This window comes from Myotis brandtii, unplaced genomic scaffold, assembly GCF_000412655.1.
Source record: "Myotis brandtii unplaced genomic scaffold, ASM41265v1 scaffold475, whole genome shotgun sequence".
NCBI classification, from domain to species: Eukaryota; Metazoa; Chordata; class Mammalia; order Chiroptera; family Vespertilionidae; genus Myotis; species Myotis brandtii.
The window spans coordinates 2,590,554-2,609,027 of record NW_005368148.1 but is presented as its reverse complement, the minus strand read 5'-3'; the positions used below and the strand labels follow the sequence as shown (position 1 = coordinate 2,609,027).

Here is an 18,474-nt window from a genome sequence, read left to right as displayed (position 1 = left end):
TCATATAAAAAATGATTAGATGTGGCCAAGATTCTTTTATGAGGAAACTGTATCATTTATTAGAAAACAAAAAAAATGCTGAATATAATATAACTAAGCATTAACTAAAGAAACTAGGAAAAGAACAAAATAGACTAAAGCCGTGGTCGGCAAACTGCGGTTCGTGAGCCACATGCAGCTCTTTGGCCCCTTGAATGTGGCTCTTCCACAAAATACCGGCTCTTCCACAAAATACTGACTTCTGCGCATGGGCCACAAAGTTTCAATCGCACTGTACGTGTGCGTCCGCACGTGGTATTTTGTGGAAGAGCCACACTCAAGGGGCCAAAGAGCTGCATGTGGCTTGTGAGCCGCAGTTTGCCGAGCCGCAGTTTGCAGACCACTGGACTAAAGAAATTAGAATAAGTCAAAGATAAAATAAAAAAAAAGAAAAATCTGTAGACTTGATAAATAAATGTAAGAGCTGATTGAAAAGATTGGCAACTTAGCACGCTTCTCTGGCAATCTCGACAAGGTATGAAGGAGAACTTTTAAAATGAGGAAAACATGAATATAAGCACAGATTGAGAGACTTTTAAAGAAAAGTATTTTTATCAATAAATTGAAAAATATATGTAGTAGACAATTATCTAAAAAAGTGTGAATTCTTGAAATTACCTCAAGGGTAAATTAAAAATTTGAATAATAAACTATATTGAAAAATTCAATGCTCTCCTCTGAAATAACACAAGGTCCAGATGGTTTTATTAGGCAAATTGTATAAATCATTTAAGAAACAAATAATTCTTTTACTACATAAAGCCTTTTGAAGCATAGGATAAAAGGAAAACTTATGAAATTATATATAGGCTTATTTATCATATGTCTGATACAAGGCCAGACACACATATCACAAACTTAAAACTATCCACCAATATTACATATAACTATAGATATGACCTGTATAGAACAAAGTAGCAAAATACTAATATACAATAACATGATGGGTTTATTACAAGGATATAATGATTATCCAATATTAGTAATTCTATTAGTTTAATTTACTTCATTGATATGGAAGAAAATACATATTATCATCCCAGTAACACCCACTATTGGATTAAAAACCCCAAACTCATAGTAAGTTAGAAATAAAAGAAAACATTTTTATATTGATAAAGAACATCTATCAGAATTATGAAGCAATATTATGCTTAATAGTCAAACATTGCAATCATGCATTTTCATTAAAAACAAATCAACTATACAAAACTATTAGAATTAATAAAAGAATACTACAAAAAGACAGTTATAAAATAAATGTTCCCTATTTAAACTGAAATAACAAACGTAATAAAAAAAAATCTGAACGGTATAAATAAAGCAAAATAAATATGAATAAACTTAATGCAAAATATCCAAAATTTATATGAAGAAAATTATAAAATTCTACTCAAGGATCTGAAAGCCTGGATAAATGTAGGAAATATATTAGTTCTTCCCAAATTATTAATCTAATGCAATACCAATTTAAGTTCTAATAAAATTATTTTAAAATTAGAAAAGTTGATTCTAAAGTTCAAAATAGATCCAGAGACATAGAAGCATGGAACAGATTGTGAAATCTCAGGAGAAGGTGGGGGAGGGTGGGTGGGTGGGAGGAGATCAACCAAAGAACTTGCATAACCCATGGACACATACAATAGGGTGGTGAAGGCCTGGGGTGGGGGGCAAGGGCGGGCTAGATTAGGTCAATGGGGGAAAAAAGGGGACATATGTAATGCTTTCAAAAATAAAGATTTTTTTTAAAAAAAGAACAAAAGAAATTTAAAGTTCACTTGGGAGAAAAAAAATGTGCAATAAATGCCACAAAATGTATTAAAAATACAGAATTATTTGGAACCAACCTAATCAAAAGTTAAAACTGAAACAGGCACAGAAATGGACAAGTAGATTAATGTGATAGAAAAAAAATCTCTAGACCCATTGTATTGTTTATATTGGAATTTTCCCATAGGTGCTATTTCAAATCATATAAATATCTTACACAATTTGACAAAAAGATAAAGTTGGCATACCGTCTTACAACATATCCCCAAAATTCTAAGTGCATTGAAGAATTAACCTTTAAAACCATTGTGTAACTACTAGGAGATAATATGGGAGAATATTTTTGTAGTCTTGTGAAGCAGATTTGACTACATAAAAGTTACAAACATCTATAATGGCAAATAAAGTTTAAAAGATGCCACGGACTGGGAGAAAGTGATTGCTATTTACACAAATACAGAGAATTATTTGTAATATGCAAAGAGTACTTTAAAATAAAAAATAGAGACTCACAAATCAGTGAACAAAAGAGCAAAGAACATGAGCAGTCAATTCACACACACAAAAATATAGTTTGTAAACGTGTCGTTTAAATATGTATGGTCATCATCTTCAGTGATTAGAAAAGGCAAAACCAATAACAAAACATTTTGACTTTTGTCTCTTGTGGCAAACTTTGAAAAGATTTCAAATAAGATCAAAATGTAGCTAACATACACCGAACACTTGGTATATTATAGGCTATGTCCTTGTCTATGTACTTGCATGTGCACACACAACACACACCTGAATTAAATCAGGGCATTATAAACATGCAGGTGGTGAGGAGCCATGTTCTCCCAACTTCTTAAATTTTTTTTTTTAATTTTTATGATTCAATATCAGGAATCACACACAATCTCATTTTAAAAGAAAGATACACACACTCTTGGGAAAGTTAAGCACATTCATCTGCCCACAGATCATCATTCTTGCGAAATAATTCTGACATCTAGAAATCTTTCTTTTTGAGGAATAAGTAATTTCAAATAGAATAAAAAATAAATCTATTATCATTTTAAAGTTCTGCTTAAAATATTGCAGAATTTATGGTCTAGTAGAAATACCTCCAGATTTTTAGCATGCTCTCATTAAGTAAATATTATAGAGATATATTTTACCTGCCTTAGAAGACATTTTACCATTTATTTGCCTTTACATGTCAACAATCCCTGGAATTTAGCTTGACACAGGAAATTACACAAGAAAAGACAGGAGAGAAGCATTAACCTATGCACATCTTGTCAAAATAGGACTTTGAGATTAAACTGCAAACGTTGCTAAATTTTAGCAAGTAATATTCACTCTATTAAATCTATCCTTTATTTTTATCATGCTCTAAAAAACAAGTTCACTGCAATCTGCTCAGAGTGTGTTCAGTTTTCGTGAATTCCTTAACTGTGACTTGCAATACCTTGCTAACCGTGCATGAGTGAGAGAGGGCTTTATCCTCAAAATATTGTACCCCTGTTAAAACATACTTCACACTGGCACTAAAGGATTAAGAACAGGTTTAGTCAAAGCCAGCTGCCAACTGGTATGAGATGCAGGAGCTATGGAGAAAGAACAGATTCCCTACCTGGCCTCCCATTATTATCACCTGTACTTGGGCATCACCCTCCCCATCCCTAGAGAGATTCCGATTCAACTGGTTTGTAGTGAGGCCCAGGAAATGGTATGTTATCACCTCTGCAGGTGATAGTCTGCAGCTGAGTGTAGAACTGCTGAATGAAGCTCTAGTCTGTGCATGTTACATGTCAAACAAAACGAAACAATGGAGAGTAATTGAATTTATTCTACCTGCCATCTATTGGATGGATACATACATTTTTTTAGTAAATTTTAGAAATGTTAGTAAATTTTAACAAAAGTCTATAAAAGGTAGAGTACAGAAGAAAAGGGGAAATAATAAAAATATATAAAAATTCTCTAATAATTGTCTTGTTTAGATTTTCATTATTTCTAATGAATAAATGTTTTCCTAATTGCTAGTATTTAGAAATACTAACCTTGATATAACAACAATAAGAAAGTTATCCATCTTTCCTAGATTCTGGCTGAAGTGATGTGTTTTCAACTCAGTGTCCATGAGGACCAACCAATAAGATATTCATATTACTACTGTAGGCATAAAACTGTGACTTGCTGTGGTTTTGTGTATGAAGAGGAAGCAGAAGCTGTGAGGTAGAGAAAGTATTGAGATTAAAAAGTAAGGATAGCTTTCAGAACAAGGAGGAACTGATACTCAGGTCAAGTTAACAGAGAAGTGCCTGAGCAAATCTATATCCCCCCTGCTGAAGTCCTCACTGCCTCTTTATCCAATATAGGCTCCTCCTGAAGTCTGGATCTTGACCTTTTCCTGCTTCCTCTACATAGGTATTCTTGCCTGTTGCTCCGCTCACAGCTCTACCTCCATCCCCCACCCCCTCTTCCATTACTGGACTTAATCTGAGCTCAGCCAAGGTGCCAATGAAACCTCACTGCTTACTACCCGGGGGCACTGCCTCTCTGTTTTGCATACCATTGCTGTTCAATCTCCCTAAAATGTCCCTTCTAATATTCTTCTGCTCAGCAACCTTCATTGAGCTCATCAATAACTATAAAGAAACAGTCCATTCCCTTAGTCTGACATTCAGTGCCTGCCATGATCTGGCCCTAACTCTGCTCAAGTCTAGAGCTGTTCTATGCCTGAGCCCATCAGGTCTCCCAGAAAGACATGTTACTTCTTAGGTTCCCTTGTTCTTGTTTCCCATTTGTCCTGTAACTAGAGTTCCATCCTTCTTTCTACAATCTCTCTGGCTGAGAAAAATTCACGCATGCTCCATCAGGGTGTGTGTGGTTATGTGGATGTGTATGCATGGATGCTAGTCATACATGAGTGGACATGAATGTGTACATACACACAGGGTGAATAAACTCCTGGCAGTCAGTGTTGGCAGCACATCACATGAGACCTCCCTATGCACCCCTTTCTTTCTGTAACCCGCTCTGACACCACCACTCCTCTACAAGTCCTCCAGCCTCTGCTCTCAACTTGGATAAGAATATCAGAAACTCTGAAACAGAAACTCTTATAAATGACCGTTCTTGGTGTCTTTGAAGATTGGGAGATGAACACTGACAGTTTTTTTAATCCCAAAAGGGATTTTGGAAAATTTTAGTAGCAGATGGAAATGGTGAATGTGTTAGAGAGGAAGTGTGTGATGGGGAGGAAATGGAAAGCCTTAAAATTAGAAAACATGAGGAGTTTTCTACTCCCTTAGGGTTATGCTGTAATGGTTCATTTTATGTGTCAACTTGACAGGGGCCACAGGGTGCCCAGACATTTGGCCAAACATTGTGACTGTGTCTGTGAGGGAGTTCAGGATGAGATTAACATTTGAATTGATAGACTGAGTAAAGCAGATTGCCCTTCCCAATATGGGTGGGCCTCATCCAATCAGTTGAAGACCCGATTAGAACAAACATGTTGAGTAAGAGGGAGCTCTACCTGCCCTGGGACATCACTCTTTTCTGGCCTTCAGACTTGAACTGAAATATGGGCTCTTCTTGGGTCTTGAGCCTGCTGCCTTTCAGATAGGAACTACCCATTGGCTTCCCTGAGTCTCCAGCTTGCTGACTGAAGACTTTGGTATTTCTCAGCCTCTATAATCAAATAAACCAATTTCTTCTTCTTTTTTTTTTTAAAAAAAATATAATTTTATTGATTTCAGAGAGGAAGGGAGAATCAATGATGAGAGAGAATCACTGATCGACTGCCTCCTGCACACCCCGTACTGGGTATTGAGCCCGTAACCCAGGCATGTGCCCTTGACTAGAATTGAACCTGGGACCCTTCAGTCCATAGGCCTATGCTCTATCCACTGAACCAAACCAGATAGGACCCAACTTCTTATAATGAATCTCTTTTAATAGATAGATGATTGATAGATGATAGATAGATGACAGATAGATAGATAGATAGATAGATAGTTGCTGGATCTGGTTTGCACTGACCAGGCTATAGATGGCTGTTGTGTTATCTTCACTCAGTTATGATACCCAACTCTTCCCCTTATGCCTGCCTTTCTTAAAGATACCTGGGAAAGAGAACTGTCAGAGTTTAGAAATTCTAGAATGGCATAGCCTCATGAGAAGAAAATTTCTTTGCATACATGTTTACTTACTTATGCAGGGTTGATTTTTGTATGTATCCTAACCGGGGATTGAACCCACAACCTTGGCTTATAGAGATGACACTCTAACCAACTGAGCTACCCAGCCAGGGCATCTTTGTATATATATTTAATTTCTAAGTTGATGTACAGATTTGAAAGTGGTAATCACAGCATGTAATTTAGATATCTTTCAGCTCCAATGCAGGTGTTTATGCAATAATCCTGAGACCAATCATTTCTGTGACAGATTATAAAAACCTGATGTCTTGTATTTCAGTAATTCTTGGTCTCATGTTATTATTTCTCTCTCTCTCTCTTTTTTTCCTCATTGAGATTGTCTTTTGGAACTTATTTTCCTCATTGAGATTGTCCTTGTATCTGGTTTACACTGACTCATTTCAAAAAATTAAATTGAAAACTCCATTCTCACCAAGACTGCCAATCACTAATTAATAAACATAGTTGATCATTGAATGAAGTTTTCTAAATTCAACTATCTAAAGCTCTGTATTGCAGTGACCCTGAAGCAATCTGAGACTTGTAATGAAAGGCAGGCAGCCTTATTATGTTTCCTTTAAAAATGCCAGATTATATGCATACTGATCTTATGCTAATTTGCATTGCATTGGCATAAACTGCCTTACTAAATTTTTGCTCCTTATTTCCAGTCAGCCATTAAGTCCTGATACTTTGACCTTCTTCGAATTCCCACTGCCGTTAATTGTGGTCTATGCAACTACCATTTAATACCTAGATTGTTATCTTTATTCAACCTCTAATCTTTTCTAATTCTAAGACCATATATAGTATATAACACTGGTTAATTTTAAAAATATTAATTTGCTATTACTTTTCTATTAAGAGAATTTCAGTGACTCTATATTTCATAACTATCAAATGTCAACTTTCTATTTCATTCCCTACCAAAATTACCCAATTTTGTACTCCATATTAATTTTCAGTGTATACCTTGTCTCTACAGGCAGCTTGAAAGATGGTGAGGAGTTAAGAAAGGAAGGGAGAAGGAAGGGACTCTAGGGGACAGAGGAGGAAGTGAAAAGAGCATGGATGGTTGACAAGTTGAGTATAATTAGAATGTTGAATGAATGTTGGCAGGGGGGATGAGGAGGGAGTGACAACAGATAAGGCTTGTTAGGTAGGCAAGAATTAAATTAGTATTGGCATGATAGAATATTCTTATTTTATTATGAAGTCACCGAAATTCACATGGAAAAATGCTAATAGGACCTGGAGTACTTTAAAAAGATGACTCCATGACTTTTGTTGAGAATAGTTTAGAGGCAAAAATCCTAGTTTAATGATAGTTGGGGGGAAAAAAAGGGCAGAACTATGATTGTAATGATGAGGATGAAGAGAGGCAGGGCCATAGCCTCCCCAAGGACATACACTCATCCTTTTAGCGCCAGCTTTTATTACTGAGCCTGGTGCTTAGTAGACACTTTGTATTTTCTGAACAGAATGGAAATTTCATATAACCTCTCTACTATAGACATTTTTGGTTCTAATTTTCTAGTTTCACTGAACAATATTAAAATAATAATACACAATATTTTGCTCTGTGGTGTTCATTATTGATTCACAAGTAGAAGGATATCCATAGGAAAACCATGAGATCATGGATTCAAACTGACAAAGGCTCAAATGTCGGGGTTCTAACCCATAAGAACTTTGCAAACTTGGGTCAAGTTATATAATCATATCCCAGCCTTTTTTTTTTCATTTTGAAATCGGGGATAATAGAGTGGTTACAGTTATCAAAAAGATAGAATCAGTGCACAGCTTAGAGTCTGGAACATGGCACTCAACCAGGTTTTTCTTTATCTCCTACCTCTCCCCTTTGTTCTCCAAGTAGGTGGTTCTTTCATTTAACAAGCACTATTGTCATGGGCTATTTGCATAACACTGTTTGGTCTGAAGAGTTGAAAAATAAATAGGATCACTTTCTTGCCCTTCTACTAATAATCCTAATTTAGTATTGGAAATAAGACTCATTTTCTAGCAAAGTAAGAGTCCTTGGAGAAGGGAGTGGCCAGTTATTCTGGGACTGTGATGGCAGCTCTGGGGAACCCTTTGAGAGTTTCTTGATTTTAGGGACAAATGTACAATATATCTTCGTATCCAGCACAGCAGCTAGGACAATGTTGAACTCAAGCCAGGAGTCAATAATCAAATTTTAATGGGTAAGTTCACATGATAATCCCAAGGGATCTTTTTGGTGCCCTTTCCTCTAATCACTTCCCTTGAAATGGACACTGACACCAGCCCCTTCTGATGCCCCTTTTAGCTTCTCTCCACATAAGTCTCTCCTCAGAGGTCTGGTGCCATGCCTGTGCAGGGGACTGACTTGGGGACAGGCAATATGACTTCATGCTATTCTTCAACCGTCTGCATCTTTATAAGTGGCTTTGAGTACCTGGATGGTAACTAGGAAACTAGCAGAGCTGTAGAGATTTGCATCCTGATGTGAGGATTCTGATTTCTATTCTGCTTCCCTTACAAATTACCCAGGTTCCTTTAAATCATTCCAGTGGTTGGCTAACTGCGGCTCACGAGCCACATGCGGCTCTTTGGCCCCTTGAGTGTGGCTCTTCCACAAAATACCGAGTTCTGCGCATGGGCCACGAAGTTTCAATCGCACTGTACGTGTGTGCCTGCACGTGGTATTTTGTGGAAGAGCCACACTCAAGGGGCCAAAGAGCCGCATGTGGCTCACGAGCTGCAGTTTGCCAACCACTGTTCTAGACCAACTTCATTAGGAGGCTCTGTCTGTGATAGAGAACATCTCTGTCTTGGAAAGACAGTAACACAGTCAAGGAGAAATTGTTCCAAATTTTCACCACAAGCAGTGGTAGAGATAGTGAATTTCTTAGCTACCTGACTTCCAGTCTAAAAAACACTTTCCCCATATTGACCTCAGAGCCTCTCTTTCTTCTGGTAAAGCATCATGTAATCATTACAGAAATAAGATGAGGATTATAGCTGCAATAGCTAAGGTTTATGCACACTTACTTACTTGGTGTTGTAAGCACTTCTCATGTAACCTGTGATCTGATTCTCACTACTTTGATTTGACAGAAGAGAAAACAAGAAAGTTAAATAATTTGATGAAGGTCACATAGCTAGTAAGTAGTGGAGACAGGATTTCAGCTCAGCCATTCTGGGCCACAACTTCCTGATTTAACATTATAATGATCTCCCTCTTTGCCCTACTAATACTATGAATCAGAGCTCTGGTTCATTGGGCTTTAGGAAATCCTTTGAAATCTTAAGATATGGAATAAGCATTATGGGAAATATTTGGCTTTATGGCTTATTTGAAAGGCAAGTAATAATAGTTTCTAGACATTATAGGATTTTCCTGGAATCTTTAAATATCCTAAGGAGCCATACAGTGTCATTCCCTGGATGATTCCAATTTGTCAATGCACCTGTCTTAAGTAATTTACATAATGTGTCAGAGACGTGGAAGAATTAATATCTGGTAAGTGTGGGGCTCAAATGATGTTAGTAATAAATCAAAACTATTTAATAAGTTAAATAAATCCTTCCTCAAAGATCAGACAAATATCTACATTCAGATACCTCATATTCTCGGGTTACTGATGACACGTCCACCCTGGGCCACCTCTTCTCTTTGCCACCATAAAACTTTCCTTGTCCTGTGTACCATTGCCACAGGCGTTCCCAGGCTATCCTGCTAAGTGACTTTAGGCTAAAGTGTTCCCGAGTGCCCCTATCACTCACACTCCGCATCCCAACTAGTCTTTGTATTATAACAAGGAACTTCTGAAAACATACTCTTACTACCCTAAGTGAATAGCTGTACTGAGGCTGGCAGAGCTCCTATTTCGGAGCCTTTGGGTCTAAATTTAAAACTCCAAATTAGGTCAGTTTAAATATGGGACTCCCTCAGCATTCAGAGACCTAGCGGCCCAATTATTCTTTCCCGGGGGAGTAGGGTGTGTCCTCCAAGCGGGAGGTGCTGTGTCCTCTTCAGACACCAGCAGGATTTTGGTGTCGGGCTGCCAAGTCATTCATGGCAATTGCTGTGTATTTTCAGAGATGCCTTCGCTATGTTCACGGGATCTGTGCCTATACATGCTTCCTCTGTGATCTGGACCTGGCAGGCTCTCAAAGTCACCAAACGGGTCTCCTTTAACCGAGTCTCTGGCTGTGTCTGTCTGTGAGTCTGGGCATAGTGAAGGGACTCAGAGTGAAGGGACTATTCCTCTTCACCATGGAGGTCCTGACCATGTCCCCCGGAACTGTGCCATTCAGCCTGAGTTAGAAATGTGGGTCAGCGGGAGGTGGTATCATGGAAAGCGCCTGCCTGAGGGGTGGAGTCCTGCACGAGAGCTCCCACCCTAACAAAACGTCTTTCATCCTTGGGGGAGGCATTTAGCTTTTCTCTGTTAAATAAAGGACCTGCAAGTTTCTTTCTCGTTCTAAGACTCGGTGCTGCGCAGCGGTCCATTTATACTCTGTTTCCAGGGTGGTATGTGCCAGGCTGCTGGAGTTCACCCCTATTTCTCCCACTTATTAACTGTCACTTTGGAAAGCTTCTCCATGTCCCTAAGTCATAACCACTTTATTGGAAAATTGGCATAGCAATGGTCCTATTCCCTCGGTTTCCACAGGGTTAAACAAGTTGATCTCTGTGCCTGGCACATGGCAGGAGCTACTCAAGGATGGAAGAGCTATTATTAACACCATTGTTATCATCATCGTAGGTGCCAAATCTAGTTGGTTCAGAGTAGATGCCTGAGTTGTGAGTCACTGTTATAGATCTTCAAGAAAGGGGATTGCTGAGATAAGCATTTATATGCGCCAACAGTTCCCCCTCCATGGTCTCAGGTTCTGATTTCTGACTTCCACTGCAAGTAATTGGAGACATTAAGTACATCTAATAAGCCAATTTGCTTCATGCAGAAGGCCCCAGCTGAAAAGATAAGCACTAAACACAATCCTAATAGAAGGGTTGGATAGAATACTAAAGGGGAGTTAACAGGAGTGAGCATCAATTGCCTTTATACATAATACTTTGCCGCTCTCTTAGGAGATACTGTAGAATCCTCGTTTCCTTCACTTCTTTCTCTATGTTAGATACGGCATCTGTACTGGCTTAAACCTTCTTAGGGTTGTTTTCTTCTGAGACCTGCATGGGACTGGTTTTCTGCTCACCTTTCATATGGATCCTTAAGACCTCTCTTCGGAGTTTCATCTAATCTCTTAATTTATCAACAACTTGGTTAATGTCTAGAGCAGTAGTTGAAGGTTCCCTAGATAATTAGCACTTTGCTACATAAAGAGCTCGGCTGATGTACTATAGGTGAGAACATCCTTTAGTTAACTAACTTTGTACAGTGGAATGATGAATAAGGAGTCAATTCCCTTGGAGAAATTAGGCATACTAAATTGACTATGGAAAACGTTGTCATTAAAAAAATCTAAACAAATTCTTCTGTGTAAAATACTTTGCAAACTAGAATATTCTACAGAAATAAGGTACTATTGTAGTTAATTCTGCTGTGTAAATCTGATGTTCTGTAAGTCAATTGGACATCCCAAAACAGTGATCATTTTTTTAACTGCCGGGGGAAGAGAAGACATTACCACATCACTGAAAGTGGTATTTTATGGAATTGTGAACCGATTTGTTTGCTTACTCATTTCCTCTGGCCAAATCATAATGTACTAATTCTCTTTAGCTATGTTATTGACTGGGCAGAACATTGTACATAACCTTGCAAACTAGAGGGAGTTATCCTAATCCTTATCATTACTTCCCTCTAAATATTATCAGGGACCAAACCCTATTGAAATAAGCAGAAACTGAAAAATGTTTTCCATCTGATCTTTAATACCTACATATATATACTTACACAAACATATTTGCATGAGGGGAAAAAAAAACACCCTTAGTTTATGTACCTTTAAAAAAGTCAGACTAGAGAGCGCAAGATGCCAGCACATTTTAGTCAAGACAAGCATTTTTATGAAAGAAAATATTTTGATTTTTGCTTTGGGTCAATCAAAAATACCCAACACAAAATTTTGTATTAAAAAATTCTAACTAGTTGTTAAATGCTGATAACCTAGTTGGATTGGGTCTGATGGAATAAAACGATAAGGGAGCTTTCCTGATCCAATGAGCAGAAAACATTTGTTAATAGCGGCCTGGATTGGACGGCACTGGGCCAGGAGCAGATGGGCCTGAGATTGTGAATGCAGAGTGTCACTGAGGCCGTGAGCTCCTGTCCCAGATGCTTTCCCGAGGGGGGTGGGGGCAGAGGGGGAGTTCAGACGGATAGAACTGCACTTGAGAGGAGCCTGGTTACTGTTTCCATGAGTGAGATAAAATGGTGTTTATCCTCTGTCAATCAATATCGTCTTGTTTGAACTTATTGAGTCATTTAGAGGCGCATAAGGTAATGAAAAACCATTGTGCAATAGTACCCAGGGCACTACCCAGCTTTTTGAGAGATGGCAATATTTTAAATGAGTTATTGAAACAGATTTTTAACACCAACTGACTATGTGATGAAATGAACACACACTGTGACAGGGTGACTTGTGGGCTTCAGTGTATAGGGAATTGGGATGTTAACTAAGACTTTTCTTGAGCAACATTCTGTAAAGTATATTGTTCTCTTGTTTTGTAAAAGTATAGGTTGTCTCTTCTAATAAATGGAATAGAGTTACTACTTGTGGCCAATCAAAGCTTCATTATTTATGTATCATAAAGATCAACTTTTAAATTTTTATTAGCAATGTTTTGACAAGAGGAACTAATGGGTAGGTTCAGAAAATTTTAGGACATTTTTCCTGGAGGTTGTTACAAATAGAGGGATGGAAAGGGAAGAGAGTTTGCTGAAGTCCTTGTGTGCTAGGAACTGTGCCATCTGCTTTGCTATATCATCTCATTTAATCTTCACTAAATCCCCTGGGGTGGATTTTACCTCTGTTTTGTAGGTGAGGAATCTGAGATCCAGAGAAGTTTAATATTATGGCCCAGGCTGTAAAACTTGGGAGTTTGGGTACAGGCATCCCAACTCAGCTCTGCCAGGAAAACAGGCCAGCGTTTCTGCCACAATTAATTTTGAACGTCTTGAAAATAGGTTTGGTCCCGTGTGATGGGAGATGGCTAGACTGTCAGGTCCCTTTTTAATTGTGATGATTTCAACAGTGATGATTTAATCAATTGTTGTCGTGAATGTTGGATATGGGCTATAAAAATGATTTGTCCTTTCTTAATCTGTGTTCTGAGGAATATCATTCCTGAGAGACATTTATAGGTGTTCCTGGAAGATGTTCTGTTGTAAATTAAGCTTGGGAAACCAAACATTGCCTACTCTCCTAGATATTTACAATGAATGAACATATTGACACAAGTGTAAATGCCCAGTCATTATGAATACAGTACAGTGGTTACTTGCTTAGGGCTCTGGAGTCAGGCACCTGGCTGGGGAGCCTGGCTCTGCCACTCCCAAACCGGATGATGTCAAGCCTGTTAGAGCCTCAATGTTCTCCCTTGTAAAATGTTATAATAGTATCCATTTTACTTAGCTTTTCTAAGAATAACATGAAAGACATGCATGGAAAGTGCTAAGAAGTGCACTTTGCAATAGAGTGCTTAATACATGCCTGTCATTATTATTCCTACTCAAAACTCTCATGTAGGAACAAGACCTGTGTAGCCACCGTTTCCTCAACTTAGTTGACAATAGAGTCACTTTTTTTTTTGAGCCACATTTATTAGGGCCCACTGAATATAGTATAAGAAATGCATTTGAAATGACATCAAACCAATGTGGTATTGGTTGGAAATAATAACAGAATATTCAGTGGTTTTCTATCCATCATGTCATTTTATATTTGCCTTTAACAACTAATTTTTTTTTCTTGCCGACTATTTCCCCTGCCCTTACACTTGATGAAGAATAAATTGGAACAGCAAAATGTGAGAATTATCTCAGATGGGCAGTATCAACATGATTCCAGAAACCATGGCTCTTTCCAATGAACCTGTAAGTTATTTATCTCTTACTCTGCATTTGGCAGGGGGCACCTCCGTGGTTTGACAAATAGGTGAGATCACTTTCATTTTCAGGCCTATGGTATGCATCTCAGCACATACGATAGATAAAGCATGTTTCAGACCAGACCAATATAGCGTTGCCCCTAAATTATAACTAGAGTTGAATTTGCCAATGTATATTTTGCAAAACACGAATCCTGCACAGATAACATGTTCTTCATCTTCTGGGAGATACACAGCACACAACAGAAAAGCTCTGTAGTAGATAAACTTGTTTAACTTGAAACCCATTCTCCTTGGAACTTCCTTTGGTAATCATGGAACAAAAGTATTTCAATCAGAGTTTTTTTTTTAGAGATTTCTGGTAGGAATGGGATAATACTGATAAGGGCCCTGATAGATATATTTTTTAGATAAAATACCAGCTTATTCTGGTTGTGAATCATCTTTTCTTTGGAGTGAACAAAAAGATCATGGGAAAATATATCCATTGCAGCACAAGTACCCCAACCACCCTGAGAGGAAAGGCTCTAATAACCAGCCATCACAGGGTTGAGATTTAACACTCTCAAAGCCGAACATTTTCAAGGGCCCTGATAGATATATTTTTTAGATAAAATACCAGCTTATTCTGGTTGTGAATCATCTTTTCTTTGGAGTGAACAAAAAGATCATGGGAAAATATATCCATTGCAGCACAAGTACCCCAACCACCCTGAGAGGAAAGGCTCTAATAACCAGCCATCACAGGGTTGAGATTTAACACTCTCAAAGCTGAACATTTTCGCCCTGGCCAGTTTGGCTCAGTGAATAGGGCATCGGCCTGCGGACTGAAGGGTCCGGGTTCCAATCCAGTCAGGGGCACATGCCTGGGTTGTGGGCTTGATCCCAGCAGGGGGTGTGCAAGAGGCAGCCGTTTGATGATTCTCTCTCATCATTGATGTTTCTATCTCTCTCTCCCTTCCTCTCTAAAATCAACAAAAATATACTTAAAACACACACACACATAAAAAAAAAAATCCCAGCCATTTTCTATAACTGTTTTTTTTTTTTTTGCTAAAATGAAAAGTGAAAGCTTAAGGCATTCCTTTGTAACCAATAATGGCAGAGGAAACAGCAAGAATTCATCAAGGTGTTTGTTTTTGTTTTTTTGTGGTGGTACAAGAAAAAGGAGAAAAAAGAGATAACTGAATATATGGACTTTAAGTATGATAGGAATTATGACCCGTACAGAGAACTCAGAATTGGCCAGTGACATTAATACTATTTCTTTTTAGTACATTTTTGTTTCCAGGATCCTGGGACCAGGAGAGATAGTCAGCCACAACTCTCTGCTGTCTGGCTATTGATAAATAAACATTTCGGAAGCATTAGCCCCACTCTTGAACCCGGAGTATTAAATCTACATTTTTTAGCCTCAGACAATGATTAAATCAAGCGCAAAAGATGGCCGCCATCTCATTCTGAGATGATAAGATCATCCCAATATTTTCTTTTGTTTTCAGGTTGCTTCATAGTATAAAAAACTAGAGAAATCCCTGAATTAAGCTCTATAGTAGAAGAGGGTAAAAGCTGTTTTCACTGCATTGCCACTGATCCACACTGTACAATTTGACAGATTTGAAATAGAAAAAGCGAAACACATGGACCATACCTGAGTGATTTCAGAGATCCCCGCCCGGGAAAGGTTTCCTTGATTATGGCGAATTCAACGTGTCACTCTGTTATGCTCTAATCATCATATCAAACTCCAAAGGTTCAGTGGCTTTGGGTTTGGTTTACAATTCTTGGGAGTTAAACTTTAACTCACCCTGTCTCTTGCATCCATGCAGCCCTTTGACCAGATAACTGGGTCACTACAGCTCAAACAGAATCTACAAAACTACTGCTGTCGTTTGTGTACAAAATGAAAATGAATTTTGCATTAAACACATTGATATGAATAATATTTTGAAGCTGTCTCAGTGACATATATTTACAAAGTAGAACTCATGGCAATTTGGCGACCTAAGCTTTTTTTCTTACTTTAGTTCCCAGTGTTCTGCTTATGCCAAAATGATATTAAGGTTAAGGGAATTTAGGAGAATGTTATTTTTCACACTTTTTATATCACTGTATTACATGGAGTAAAGTGTGAATTTTTAGGTCAAGTATGTAGCTAGATGGTAGCTTACAAAACTAAAATACACAAAAGCATTTACATAACCAAGCAAATAGAGTTCGATCAGGTTGGACAAGCCTGCTTTTTATACAAGTTGCTCATTCAGATTTTAAGAGAATGAGCAACTGTGAAAGCATAATAATCAGTTATGTACTGGATTATATAAGAGCCAAGGCCATTGTTGATAGCTTGAATCCTAGTAGTAACTGTTTCTTAAAGAACAGAGATATGTTACTTTTAAAGATATAAAGTCTACATTCTAAATTCGCTGGGAAGAGCTCTGGTGTACAACATATTAAAACCAGAACAGAATAGAACATGTCAAGTGAACTGCATCTAGAAAGTGTATGAAGTGTTCATGAAACCTCTATTTCAGTTACCTGTATGTGTGTACTGGTTGTAAATTTTATTTTATTGATTGGGGAGCATCATTTTATTCATTTATTTACTTATTTATTCTTTAAAATATATAAGAGAAGAAGAGATAGAAACATCAATGACGACAAAGAATCATTGATCCTCTGTCTCCTGCATGCCCTCCACTAGGGGTTGAGCCTGCAATCTGGGCATGTGCCCTGACCTAGAATAGTACCCTGACCTCCTGTTTCATAGGTCGATGCTCAATCACTGAGCCACACCGGCCAGGAAGGGAAAACAATTTGAAAAGCTTGCAAAATACTGTGTTAATCTTTAGGGATTTAGTGGTTGACAAGCCAGATATAGGGTATATGTATTAAGCAGATACTTCCCCCAATGATTAACTTAGTTGTAACAAGTATTACAAAGAAGTACAGGAAGCTAACCAACCAACATAAGACACATGGACCTAATCTAGCGTGAAACTGGGGCGGGGGTCAGGGGTGTGTTGACAAAAGTCTTCTAGAAAACCAGATATTTCAACTGAGGACAGGGATGTCAGGGACGGGAGGGTGGGCATTCCAGCAGATGGAAATAGCACATGTGGATTCCCGGAGTTTGAGTGAGTTTGGCACACTTAATGAATTGGTAGAGGAGTTGAGTTGTGAGGTGCAGAGGGAAAGAGGGGAAAGTGGAGAAGGCCCACTCATAGTTTTCAGTGTTATCCTGGGGCAATAGGAAGTCACTGTTTTAAGAAGGTGAGTCACATGATCTGCTTGTGTGTATTCTGGCTGTAGAGTTGAGAATAACTTGTCATAAGATGACAATGCCTGTCCTTTTTTTTTTATTGAGTTATAATTGACATATAACATATTATTTACTCCTTTTTATAAAATCAAAATATGCTTAAGTTAGAATTATATTTTATGCATTTAAATAAGAGTTAGTGATTTGTATTTGAGGGAGGCAAAGCAGATAATAGACTAGTTAGAGAGAAGGTGTTGGTGGTTAAGTTTAAGGTGGTGGCATTAGAGCAAGAAAAAATGGACAAAAGAAGAGGTTTGCAAAGTGGACTGTAATCACATCCATAGTAGGTGCTCATTAAATGGTAGCTGTTATCAATCATTTGCATTATTTGGTTTGTGGATTTTAATAAATTTGGCTTTAATATCAGACTGACTTTTCCACCCAGCAGAACTGTCATATTTAGCCCAGCCAGTGTGGCTCAGTGGTTGAACATCAACCTATGAACCAGGAGGTCAGGGTTCGATTCCTGGTCAAGGCAAATGTTCTGGTTGCAGGCTCAATCTCTAGTAGGGGGCATGCAGGAGGCAGCCAATCAATGATTCTCTCTCATCATTGATGTTTCTATCTCTCTATCTTCCTTCCTCTCTGAAATCAATAAAAATATATAAAATAAAATATATAAAATATTTTAAAAATCATTGATTATTGCTGGCTTAGGTAAAACATAAAGCTTAAAATAAACTAAAATACAATTCAAAGCCAGAGATGAGCAAGTATAAGAAATGTCCCTCCCAGCCATCCTCCTCCTTACCTAACTCAATAAAAGACTTATTTACTATTTACTATTTCCAATTTCCTAGGAATTCAAAATTCATTTTTGATGTTGGGTGGTTGGATTTGGGTATTTAATTAACTTGAGGGAAACATTCTAAAGAATGAAAGGGCCAAATCAGACACACTACATAGGGCAAAAGCCCAATTCTCTCTCCTTGTCTATTTTGTAGAAAGAGCTTTGATCCTGAATCTGGCACCTGAAGGACCTAGTCTTAATGGCCTCACTTATGAGCTATGTAACCTTGAGTGTGCTTCTGCCTCTTCTCTGAGTCTCAGTGTTGTTGCCTTTAATGAGGAAAACATCTCCCTCC

At 38.0% G+C, this 18,474-nt stretch overlaps 1 protein-coding gene across 1 annotated transcript in view; it reads right to left on the bottom strand.

Annotated features, from left to right (window-relative positions):
- A1CF (APOBEC1 complementation factor) overlaps window positions 1–15,820 on the bottom strand; it is a 77,810-nt gene extending 61,990 nt beyond the window's left edge. Inside the window, exon 1 of the mRNA XM_014547455.1 lies at window positions 15,719–15,820. The gene's annotated coding sequence lies outside the window, so the exon portion shown is untranslated. The remainder of the gene's footprint in view (window positions 1–15,718) is intronic.
- Window positions 15,821–18,474: the final 2,654 nt, after the last annotated feature.